Source organism: Bombina bombina, chromosome 1 (assembly GCF_027579735.1).
Source record: "Bombina bombina isolate aBomBom1 chromosome 1, aBomBom1.pri, whole genome shotgun sequence".
In the NCBI taxonomy this organism is placed as follows: domain Eukaryota; kingdom Metazoa; phylum Chordata; class Amphibia; order Anura; family Bombinatoridae; genus Bombina; species Bombina bombina.
This window is the reverse complement of record NC_069499.1, coordinates 1,416,093,128-1,416,106,179: the sequence shown is the minus strand read 5'-3', so window position 1 is coordinate 1,416,106,179 and position 13,052 is coordinate 1,416,093,128. Positions and strand designations below refer to the sequence as shown.

Here is a 13,052-nt window from a genome sequence, read left to right as displayed (position 1 = left end):
GTTAATACAATTCTAATTGAGTCAGCAGCTTCTGTCAGTGGAGTTATTAGGAATCACTGGCCTCCAGGTTATTAAGGAAAAAGAGGTTTCTATTTTGTTTCTGGTTCTGGCTGCTAAACTTATTATATTAGTAGGGATGTCTTCCCTGGCTACTTTTGTGTTATGAAACTTAAAACTTTGGAGAGTTCCAAAGCCTCATATTTCAGCTATTACAACAATATCCATGCATGCAAAATAGATACAAATCTACTGAAGTTCTATAACAGGTTGGACACTATATAAGAATTGCTTTTTTTGGTACATGAACTTATAAATATGAAAACTATTATTGATACTTTTTTTCATTCAAATGGTGCTTGTCACTTGGAAGCAGATGCTAAATCCAGTCTAGAAGGTCAGTTGTACGCTTGGAAATAAAAACAAAAACGGCAACATTTCAGATCTGACCAGCATCATGATCAAGTTTATAGAAAATAGTGTTCAAGCATTAAATAAATGGTCAGATAAAAAAATTATAAATTATGCATGAAGTGAATCTTGTTCTTCCCAAGCAAAGCTTACAGGGACGCTAAAATGCTGGATACAACTTCTACAGATGAGTTCTACTGACAGCGCTATTGTTTTCCCTCCTGTGCCTGTAGCTATCTACAGAGCCGTTCTCTTGTTTTAACCTTTTACAGGTGGTTGGTGAAGCTGTGCATTTTCACACTGGGTGACCCATCTTGGAGCTCACAGATTCTTGCACCCTGTGACAAAAGTGTTGAACATTCACAGACTTGATGTTGCTGGCTTTTTTACAGCTGTATTGTGCGCTTTGGGTTAGCCTAATGCGGAGCAGATTTGTAATTTTTATACAAAGTTTAAAAGTTACATAATGTATAAAAAAATATACATAAATCAGATAAGGGCAATGCAGACACTGCCCAAAGTTACAGCTCTGTATCGTGCACACGCTTATATGAAGGGCACAATTAATTAGTCAAAATTTAAACTTTCATGATTCAGATAGAGCATTTAATTTTAAGCAACTTTCTATTTTACGTCTATTATAATGTTTTTCTTCGTTCTCTTTGTATCTTTATTTTAAAAAGCAAGAATGTAAGCTTAGGAGCCAACTCATTTTTGGTTTAGCACATGGGTGGCGCTTGTTGATTTGTGGCTAAATGTAGACACCAATCAACAAGAGCTTCCTAGGTGCTGAACCTAAAATGGTCCAGTTCCTAAGCTTAAATTCTTGCTTTTTCAAATAAAGATACCAAGAAAACCAAGAAAAAAATTATAATAGTACTAAATTAGATAGTCGCTTAAAATTGCATCTGTGGTCCTTTATCTGTCTGATTATTTCTTTGCTTGCAATAATAGCCATTCATCATGCAAGAAAGCTTACTTAAAGGGACAGACTATTTCAAAATAAACTTTCATGATTCAGATAGGGCATGTAACTTTAAACAATTTTCCAATTTACTTTTATCACCAATTTTGCTTTGTTCTTTTTTGTATTCTTAGTAAGTTGGAAGCTAAACTTAGGAGGTTCATATGCTAATTTCTCAGCCCTTGAAGGCCGCCTCTTCTCTCAGGACATTTTGACCGTTTTTCACCACTAGCGGGTGTTAGTTCATGTGTGTCATATAGATAACACTGTGCTCATGCACGTGGAGTTTATATGAGCCAGCACTGATTGACTTAAATTCATGTCTGTCAAAAGAATTGAAATAAGGGGGCAGTTTGCAGAGGCTTAGATACAAGATAATCACAGAGGTAAAAAGTGTATTTATTATAACTGTGTTGGTTATGCAAAACTAGAAAATGGGTAATAACGGGATTATCTATCTTTTAAAACAATAAAAATTTTGGTGGACTGTCCCTTTAATGTGATTTAAAAGAACACCTCAGCCAGTTCTGTCATGTCTTTTGTCCTGTTTGCATTCCTTTCATATCTGTTTCTTTCACGTTTCACCTTGCCAGCAGTTAAGGCAAGAACTAATTTAGTACAAAGCTGGGTAAAGCAATGTGAGAACAATCACTTTATATTGGTGAATGTTGCTATGGAAAGCAGCCAATAAAAACAAAGGTTAAGATTAAATGTATTTCCTTTAAGAGAGAGTCTGTTATTTTACTGTTAACGTAATCTATTTTTTCTTTTACAAGATATGACGAGTCCACAGATTTCATCCTTACTTATGGGATATCGCCTCCTGGTCAGCAGGAGGAGGCAAAGAGCACCACAGCAGAGCTGTATATATATATCTCCTCCCTTCCCTCCCACCCCAGTCATTCTCTTTGCCTGTGTTAGTGATAGGAAGAGGTAAAGTGAGGTGTTAGTTTAGTTTCTTCAATCAAGAGTTTTTTATTTTAAATGGTACCAGTGAGTACTATTTTTCTCAGGGTAGACAGCAACCGGGGAAATCTTCATTTATTGACTCCCATATTATTTGCTGCCCTGATGATGATGGTCTTAGCAAACATTATCTAAGACCCTGCTTGTACCCACAGATCAGCTGAAGGTGGTGAAAAGAGCATCTTCAGTGAGTGGGACCACATCATGCTGCGCTCAGCATTGAGGTATGTGCAGTCATTTGCTTCTGGGGAAACTGAGATATATCAGAACAGACTGACATTTATTCCCTATACCGGGGAGGGGTAATCAGTATGCACAGAGATCATGAATGGCGTGCCTGGGTTTCCCCTCTCTATTGGGTGCTATCAACTGTGCTTTTTTTCAGTAAACTGATGTGTGCTTCACCCAGTGGGTATACTATGTTGTGGGCTGACGCTGGGAGATTGCGGATTGTTCCCCAAGGGTTCTAACATTATTTGTGGTGAAACCTATGACAGGACAGGGGACTGTATTGTTTATTTGAGGGGCACATTGGCGGTTCTATTTATTATGGTTTATGTGTTAAACCAACATCTTTTCTTCCCATGTGGTTTCCTTGCTGGGGACTTGATTTACGCCCACGATGGGCGGGGCCTAGCTTCGCGCTTAGCCGCGCAGTTGTCATCCGGATCCTCGATCGACAGCAGGTCTCTGGGCTCCGGTGTGGTCTAAGTCAGTTTGTGTATGCAACTTTCACAAACAGACTTGGGAGAGCCGCTCACAGAGTATTCAGTGTCTCGTGGGGGCAGGTAGTCGCCGCAGCAGAGCTGTGGCGTGGTACAAGTGCCAAAAGTTTGTTAAACCCTTATGCATAGCTAAACTGCGTAAACAGAGTAAAATTTACTAAAGGTTTTATAGTGCTCTCTATTGTTGCATAGTTTTGTTGTAGAGCAGAAAAATTATTGCGGTTTTATTTTTTAAAGACACAGTATGCTTGTTTTTTAAAAAAAAATTCTATAAGTTTTGGCTTTCAAAATTAATTTTAATTAAGGAAAAGACGATCAATATTGCTATTGCTGGTTTGTTTGTCATGGCTGAACTTCAGGAAAGTACCTGTTCTATGTGTTTAGATGCCAATGTGGAACCCCCTATTCCTTTTTGTCCCTCATGTACTGAGAGGGCTTTACAATGTAAAGAACAAATTTTCTTTAATGCAAGTATGTCTAAGGATGCTTCTCAGACTGATGAGACTCACAGTATGCCGCAACTTTCTCCCCAAGCGTCACAACCTTTAACGCCCACCCAAGCGACGCCGTGTTCCTCAACCGCGTCCACTTCATTCACTCTGCAGGATATGGCTGCAGTTATTTCATCCACTCTTACAGAAGTTTTATCTAAGTTGCCAGTGTTACAAGGCAAACGCAGCAGGTCAGAGGCATGTGGTCCCTGTGACTTCTGATGCTTTAATGGCTATCTCCGATATACCTTCCCAGGGCTCTGAATTGGGGGGGTAGGGAGGCCCTGTCTGAGGGGGAACTGTCTGACTCAGGAAGTGCATTACCCCCGACAGATTCGGACGTCATGTCCTTCAGATTTAAACTTGAACACCTGTGTCTTTTACTGCAAGAGATTTTGGTGACTCTGGACGACTGTGACTCTATTGTGGTCCCACCAGAGAAATTGAGTAAAATGGACAAATATCCCGTTCTCCCCTTCCCCTATTTTTAAGAAAGCTGACACCGTTCGGGACTCTTGGCAGACGGTCCCTAAGGTGGAGGGAGCTATTTCTACCCTGGCGAAGCGTACGACTATCCCTATTGAGGACAGTTGTGCTTTTAAAGACCCCATGGATAAGAAGTTGGAGGATCTTCTCAAAAAACTCTATATTCATCAGGGGTTTTTTTTGCAACTGGCGGCCTGCATTGTAACAGTCACAACTGCAGCTGCTTTTTGGTTTGACGCTCTAGAAGAGTCTCTTAGAACTGAGACCTCTTTAGAGGAAATACAGGACAGAATTAAGGCACTGAAGCTGGCTAATTCTTTTATTACGGATGCTTCCTTTCAGATAACCAAATTAGCTGCTAAGAGTTCGGGATTCTCCATCTTAGCACGAAGAGCTTTATGGTTAAAATCTTGGTCTGCAGATGTGTCCCCTAAATCCAAGCTTTTGGTTATTCCTTTCAAGGGAAAAACCCTATTTGGCCTGATTTGAAAGAGATCATTTCTGACATTACGGGAGGTAAGGGTCATCTCCTCCCTCAAGACAAAACATCTAAACAAAGACAACAGAGTAATTTCGGTTCCTTTCGTAATTTCAAATGAATCCACCCTTCCTCTTCCGCTAAACAGGAAGGGAATTATTCACAAGCCAAGCCCACCTGGAGCCCCAACCAGGCTTGGAACAAGGGTAAACAGCCCAAGAAGCCCGCTGCTGCTCCCAAGACAGCATGAAGGGGCGGCCCCCGATCCGGGACCGGATCTGGTAGGGGGCAGATTTTCTCTCTTTGTCCAGGCTTGGATAAGAGATGTTCAGGATCCCTGGACACTAGAAATCGTGTCTCAAGGGTATCAGTTGGAGTTCAAAAATTCCTCCCCAAGGGGAAGGTTTCTTCTTTCACGATTGTCTGTAGACCAGATAAAAAGAGAGGCGTTCTTACGTTGTGTAAAAGACCTCTCCACTATGGGAGTAATTTGTCCCGTTCCAATACAGGAACAGGGGCAGGGGTTTTACTCAAATCTTTTTGTGGTTCCCAAAAAAGAGGGAACGTTCCGACCTATTTTAGATCTCAAGAGTCTAAACAAATTTCTCAGAGTTCCATCCTTCAAGATGGAGACTATTCAGACAATTCTTCCATTGATCCAGGAGGGTCAATATATGACTACCGTGGACTTAAAGGATGCATATCTTCATATTCCTATCCACAGAGATCATCACAAGTTCCTGAGGTTTGCTTTTCTGGACAAACGTTTTCAGTTCGTGGCCCTTCCTTTCGGGTTGGCCACGGCACCCAGAATCTTCACAAAGGTTCTAGGGTCTCTGCTCGCGGTTCTCAGGCCGCGGGGCATTGCAGTGGCGCCTTATCTAGACGATATTTTGATCCAGGCGTCGTCTTATCAGCGGACAAAGTCTCATACCGACATGGTTCTATCCTTTCTAAGGACTCACGGGTGGAAGGTGACTCTAGAAAAGAGTTCACTTATTCCACAGACAAGGGTTCCTTTCCTGGGAACTCTGATAGACTCTATCCATGAAAATCTTTTTGACGGAAGTCAGAAAGTCAAAGATTCTGAATACATGCCGATCCCTTCAGTCCAATCCTCGGCCATCAGTGGCTCAGTGCATGGAGGTAATTGGATTGATGGTGGCTGCAATGGACATCATTCCGTTTGCTCGTTTTCATCTCAGACCTCTACAACTGAGCATGCTCAGACAATGGAATGGCGATTATGCAAATTTGTCTCCTCAAATAGATCTGGATCAGTAGACAAGGGACTCTCTTCTTTGGTGGTTGTCGCCAGATCATCTGTCCCAAGAGACGTGCTTCCGCAGACCCGCTGCCTACTAGGATGGGGTGCAGTTTGGAATTCCCTGAAAGCTCAGGGTGTGTGGACTCGGTCAGAGTCTCTACTTCCCATCAATATTCTGGAATTGAAAGCAATATTCAATGCACTTCAGGCTTGGCCTCAGTTGGCTTCAGCCAAATTTATCCGATTTCAGTCGGACAACATCACAACTGTGGCTTACATCAATCATCAGGGAGGAACAAGGCGTTCCTTAGCGATTATAGAAGTATCCAAGATAATCCGGTGGGCGGAAGCTCACTCTTGTTATCTGTCAGCAATCTACATCCCAGGAGTGGACAACTGGGAAGCGGATTTTTTGAGCAGACAGACGTTTCATCCGGGGGAATGGGAACCTTGCCAACCTGATTCTCAAATGGGACAGACCAGAGCTGGATCTTATGGCATCTCGTCAGAATGCCAAGCTCCCGAGATAGGGATCCTCAGGCTCAACTGATGGATGCCTTGGCAGTGCCTTGGTCGTTCAACCTAGCTTATGTGTTTCCACCGTTTGCTCTCCTGGCTCGGGTGATTGCTCGAGTCAAACAGGAGAGGGCTTCAGTGATTCTCATCGCTCCTGCACGGCCTCGCAGGACTTGGTATGCCGATCTGGTGGACATGTCCTCTCTGCCGCCGTGGAAGCTTCCATTGAGGCAGGACCTCCTCATTCAGGGACCCTTTCATCATCCAAATCTAATTTCTCTGCAGCTGACTGCTTGGAGATTAAACGCTTGATTTTATCTAAGCGAGGGTTCTCTGATTCGGTCATAGATTCTTTGATCCAGGCCCGTAAGCCTGTTACTAGAAAGATTTACCATAAGATATGGCGTAAATATCTATTGGTGCGAATCCAAGGGCTACTCATGGAGTAAGGTTAGGATTCCTAGGATTTTATCTTTTGTCCAAGAAGGATTGGAGAAAGGATTATCAGCAAGTTCCTTAAAGGGACAGATTTCTGCTTTGTCTATTTTGCTGCACAAACGTCTGGCAGATGTTCCAGATGTTCAATCCTTTTGTCAGGCTCTGACTAGAATCAGACCTGTGTTTAGACCAATTGCTCCTCCTTGGAGTTTGAATTTAGTTCTTAATGTTCTTCAAGGGGTTCCGTTTGAACCTATGCATGCCATAGATATCAAGTTATTATCTTGGAAGGTATTATTTTTGGTTGCTATTTCTTCTGCTCGCAGAGTTTCTGAGCTTTCTGCATTACAATGTGATTCTCCTTATCTTATATTTCATTCCGATAAGGTGGTGGTACGTACCAAGCCTGGATTTCTTGCTAAGGTTGTTTCTAACTAAAAATATTAATCAGGAAATTGTTGTTCCTTCCTTGTGTCCTAACCCTTCTTCTAAGAAGGAGCGTTTGTTACATAATTTGGACGTAGTCCGTGCCTTGAAGTTCTACTTGCAGGCGACTAAGGATTTTGTCAAACATCTTCATTATTTGTTGTTTTTTTTCTGGGAAACGTAGGGGTCAGAAAGCTACGGCTACCTCTCTTTCTTTTTGGCTGAATAGTATCATCCGTATTGCACATGAGACTGCTGGACAGCAGCCTCCAGAATGAATTACAGCTCATTCCACTAGGGCTGTGGCTTCTTCATGGGCATTTAAAAATGATGCTTCTGTTGAACAGATTTGCAAGGCTGCAACTTGGTCGTCTCTTCATACTTTTTCCAAATTTTACAAAATTGATACTTTTGCCTCGTCCGAGGCGGTTTTTGGGAGAAAGGTTCTTCAAGCAGTGGTGCCTTCCGTTTAGGTTCCTGTCTTGTCCCTCCCTTTCATCCGTGTCCTATAGCTTTGGTATTGTATCCCATAAGTAAGGATGAAATCCGTGGACTCGTCATATCTTGTAAAAGAAAAGGAAATTTATGCTTACCTGATAAATTTATTTCTTTTACGATATGACGAGTCCACAGCCCACCCTGTCATTTTCTAAGACAGGTCTTTATTTTTGTTAAACTTCAATCACCTCTGCACCTTGGCTTTTCCTTTCTCTTCCTGACTTCGGTCGAATGACTGGAGTGGGAGTGAACGGAGGAGCTATATATACAGCTCTTCTGTGGTGCTCTTTGCCTCCTCCTGCTGACCAGGAGGCGATATCCCATAAGTAAGGATGAAATCCGTGGACTTGTCATATCGTAAAAGAAATAAATTTATCAGGTAAGCATAAATTTCCTTTTTAGCCTTTAACGATGGCTCCTAAAGTTATAATGCCCTATACTTTCTTTATTCATTTTTTTTCAGTGGAATTAGCATACTCTACCCCAGCACAGAGTGTTATAAGATTGAGCAATTCAAACAGCCTTTATGGTTAGACTAGAAATCAAACATGTTAACTAGTAAAGTATTTTATTTTTTTAAATCATTTTTTATTAAGATTTTCTATATTTTCAAAAACATTATATCACATGTACTTTAAGGTGCATTCGTCATGACAAATTAGAACATACACTCTTTTCCAGTAACATTAAAGGGATGCATGATTCAGATAGAACATGTCATTTTAAGACACTTTTAAATTCACTTATATTTTCAAATGTGCTTCGTTCTCTTGGTATTCCTTGTTGAAAAAGAATACACACATATCATACACCAGTGGAAGCTGCTGCTAATTGGTACCTGCACACATTTGTCTCTTGTGATTGGCTAACTAGGTGTGTTCAGCTTCCTGTCAGTAGTGCAATGCTTTTTCTTCAGCAATGGATAACAAGAGAATGAAGCAAATTGGAAAGTTGTTTAAAATTGTATGTTCTATCTGAATTATAAAATCATTTTTTTGGGTTTACTATCCCTTTAATTTAATTAAGTGATATAGAAGTAATTACATTTCTCTCTCAGAACATAAATTATAAATAGGGAACAGTATATATTGGTCTCACTTGAGAGAGATATAAACAGTCATTCATGTTATCAATAGAAGGCTGGTCTTGAGTATATTGCTATTGAGGGAAAAGGTTTGAAGGGGTCCGGTCTTTTTCAGGTCTCGTCTGACGAGCCTTACTCTTTATAGTTACGGAATACATTATCCAAGGTTCCCAGAGCTTTAAAAAGTTGTCTCTCTGATCTAATAGACTCGCTGATAAGCTTGATAGTTGGTGAATGTATTCAATTTTGCCAGTAATAAGAGAAAAGGTAGGTAGATCACATTTCCAGTAACTGGCTATACTTAATCTGGTGGCCGTGCAAATGGTCATAGCTAGTTTATTTCCCTTTGGAGTTAAACTAGGGATAGGCTGATGTAGTAGAGCTTGTGTGAGAGCAAGTTTGATTTGCTTATCAAATACCGAGCTCAATAATTCAAAGGTCTGAGTCAATATATGTGAAGCTGAAGTATATTCTCACCATGTATGCACGCAAGTACCTCGTTCCCCGCAACCTCTGAGACAGGCTTCATTATCATTCTTTTCTCCCCTGTATATTCTTGTTGGGTGAATGTACCATCTATAATTCTCCCTTAGGTTAGCACTGAGGGTGAACGAACATCCCATTTTTATTATCCTTGCCCACTCTGTTCTATCCCAATCTATGTCAAGTTCTGTTTCCCATTTATGCATAAAGTGTTCTTTGCTCCCAGCGGTTGGGGTATTAAATGAAGGGTATAACCTGGCAATAGCGCTCTTTGGTCTGTTTTTAGAGAGACATATAGCCTTGTAACAGGTCAAAGTGTCATGGGGCTTGGAATGTAGTATTGTCTGAACCTTGATCTAAGTTGTAAATAGTGGAACCAGTTATGCCTATCAGTGGGGTCTAGCTCTGAATATTGATTAAAAGAAAGGACTGAGCTATTAACTATCGCATTGGCAATTCTGTAAAGGCCTCTATTTGCCCATTTATTACCAGGGTTGGAAGGGGAGCCATCGGGGAATCCAAGGGAGTTGCTCTAGAGCCTTTTGAGATCAGTGGAAATGTGGAGGTTAGTCTGTCCCACAAATATACTTTGTGTGCTATTGTGAAGAATCTTTGCCAATTTGGGTGTCTCGCCGATTTAATTGACTATAATAATTTATAGATTGGATTTATTTGTGTGAGGTCTGACTCTAGCTGTACCCATCTAATCTTGTCATTTGTATTGTGCCATCAGGAAGTTTGAGACATCCTAGCTGAATAATAATATAAAGTCAGGTAGGGGACGCCCAACCCGCCACTTATTTTATGCTTTGTTAAAGTGTTTCTGTTTATTCTAGGTCCCCCCCCCCCCCCCCAAATAAAGTTTATAATGTCCTTTTGTAGTCAGTGTAATTCAGCTACCGGGAGTGATCTGAAAAGGTATAGTAATTTAGGTAATATAGTCATCTTGACCATGACCATCCTACCATAAAAAGAGATATTCTCTTTGGTCCAATTATTTAATAATTTCCGTACTTGTATAAACATTGGTGTATAGTTAAGGGAGTATAGGGAATTGGCTTTATTTGGAAGAAGAATTCTCAGATATTTAAGACCTTTCTTAGCCCATGAAAAACTAAAATTAATTTCAAGCAGTTTTTTTAGTATCTGCAGGAAGATTAATACTTAGGCCTTCGCATTTATCCATGTTTAGTTTGTAACTGGTCACTTGTCCAAATTTCTGGATTAGTTGGTACAGTACAGGGAGTGATAACTGTTTGGTGAGAGACAGTATGACATAATCTGCAAATAAGGCAATCTTGTATGTGGAGCCCTCCACCTCTATTCCTGAAATGTCCTGACAGTTTCTAATTGTAGCTGCTAATGGCTCTATGCACAGAGCAAATAACGGGGGACAATGGGCATCCCTGTCTTGTTCCGTTTCTTATCAGTATTTATTTAGTATTTCTTTCTTTTTCCCTGGATTCCTACAGCTTCCAAAACAGTAAACAAGTAGTTCCAATCCACTCTATCAAATGCCTTCTCTGTGTCCAAAGAGAGGAGCAGAGAAGGCAAGTCCTTTACATTAGCAAAATTGATTTGGTCTATAGTTCGACGAATATTATATGGGGCTTCCCTATGTGGATTGAATCCCACCTGGTCAGGATGTATTAGGGAGGTCATAGAAGGGTTCAATCTATCAGCTAACATTTTTGTAAATAATTTGATATCCTGATTAATGAATGAAATAGGCCTATAATTCTGGCAGTGCTGTTCTTTCCCGGTTTGGGAATCACTGAAATTCTCGCTAATAATAACTCTGGGGGTATTATATGACCATCCATTATATGATTAAAAATTTTCACCAACTGGGGGGCGATAATATCTTAAATAGAGAGCTATAAAAGATTCCCGGGAAACCATCAGGACCCGGGACTTTGGCTACTGTGGTGTTTTTAATTAATGTAATATTTCTTGTAAAGTGATGGGTTTTTCTGTGGCCTCCTTGTCGAGGATCGGTAGATGGCATTCTGCTAGGAACTCTCTAGATTTAGCGTTAGGATCTAGTCTTCTTGTTTTCTTAGGGATATCATACAATTTTTGGTAATAATCAGCGAACGTGTTAGCTATCTCTTGTGGGTTGTTACTAGTTCTACCCTCAGGTGCTTGAATTTGAAGCAGAGTAGTAGTTCTGGTAATGTTCTTTAATTTGTTAGCAAGCATTTTGTCCGGTTTATTTGCATAATTAAAATAATGGGTATCTAATATTTTGATTGATCTATGGACTTCCTTGTTTGGATTTTATTTGGTTAAGTAAGGCTACAGATGGGTTCTCCTTGTTTCGTTTTGTTTCGTCTCTAAATCTTTTTTTAGTTGGTCTAATCTAAGGGTTCGATTTTTCTTTTGTTTGCTAGATTCTCCCATCAAAATGCCTCTAGCGTAGGCTTTCCATTGCTCCCTATTCAATGAGTGGAATGGAAGCAGTGTTATCATTTTCTCTAGCAAAATGTTTAAGGTTACCTTTCAGGGCTTGTAGGAACAGAGGGTCTAGTAATAATGTTGGATCTAATGCCCAAGATTTCTGTCTATTGGGATTCAGTATGCATGATAAGATTGTAGAAACAATTGCATGGTCAGACCACGTGGTGTCAATTATTTTAGCTTTTATTAAGTGAGTCATTAATTGAGTGGGTGCATTATTTGGCTTACAAAAATATAGTCTAAGCGAGAAAAGAAGTAGAACGTGTAGTCCCTCTCGCCTTTGTGCATAGGTCTCCAACAGTCAATTAAATGATGGTCAAGGAGAAAGTCTAAAAGTATTTTCCTTGATGGTTCCCCTTTGGGTCCTCCTGTCCCACCAGATCTGTCCCAAACTGCCGTCAACTACTAAGTTGAAATCCCCACCTAGGATTAACCTGTAACGCTTCCAGTGTGATTAATTTACTGATTTTATTACTGGTGTGCTTTGGATTTTGCATCTGAGGATAAGATAGCAAACCTTTGTGTCAGTCAGTACCTCATCTTTTTGGAAGTTAAGTGAGGAGTGCATCAAGATGGACACCCCACAATGTTTTTTTAGGACTAGTGGCATGGTATTGGGTAGGATAGGCTTTATCCCAATATTTTGGGGTAGTGGTTTTGGTAAAATGGGTTTCTTGCAATAGTATTAAATGGGATTTTAATTTGTTATATTCTAATAATGCGTTTTTCCTCTTAATGTGAGAATGTAGCCCCCTAACATTATGTGTTATAATTTGGAAAGACATAAGGTCTTATTGGGCTTTGGCTATTAAGATCTTGGGGGGCTGGGATATGAGACTCACCATTATGTAGACCGGACCCCTTCTGTTGTACCAGGAGCTCCTTAGCAATTTGTAGACACTGAGAGGTGAAAACTGTTCTGTTGAGTGTAAAAGATATTAGTACCTGTATAAGTAAGATAACATAACTATTAATAAATAACCGTGAACTATACAAGAGTAACTGTGAATAAAAGCCAAACATTCACTTAAAGGGACAGTCAACCTTAAAAATGTTCCTAAATATAGGTAAGAGGTTATTGAAGCTAAATACATCAAACAGTATCCCAAAGTGGAATGTTGAGAAATGTGTATGTAAATCAATTTAACTATTTCATCCTCGGCCGTTTAGAGATGACCGCCTGAGCCCTCCTACCCCTACGCCATCCTGATGTATTTAGTCTCCCAAAATTGAATCTAGTTTAATTCGTGCTGTCCCGCAGTTTGCGCATGTTCAATGCGCCGATTATGCTCAAGGGGGGATTTTTGTTGCAGGAACTACTAACGACCACTCAGTATCGTAGCCGCTTACTTAAGGTAAATG

General features: G+C 40.4%; 1 protein-coding gene across 1 annotated transcript in view; it reads left to right on the top strand.

Moving 5' to 3' along the window:
• Positions 1-13,052, top strand: part of ARHGEF11 (Rho guanine nucleotide exchange factor 11) — a 497,471-nt gene that overhangs the window by 443,910 nt on the left and 40,509 nt on the right. The window lies entirely within an intron of this gene.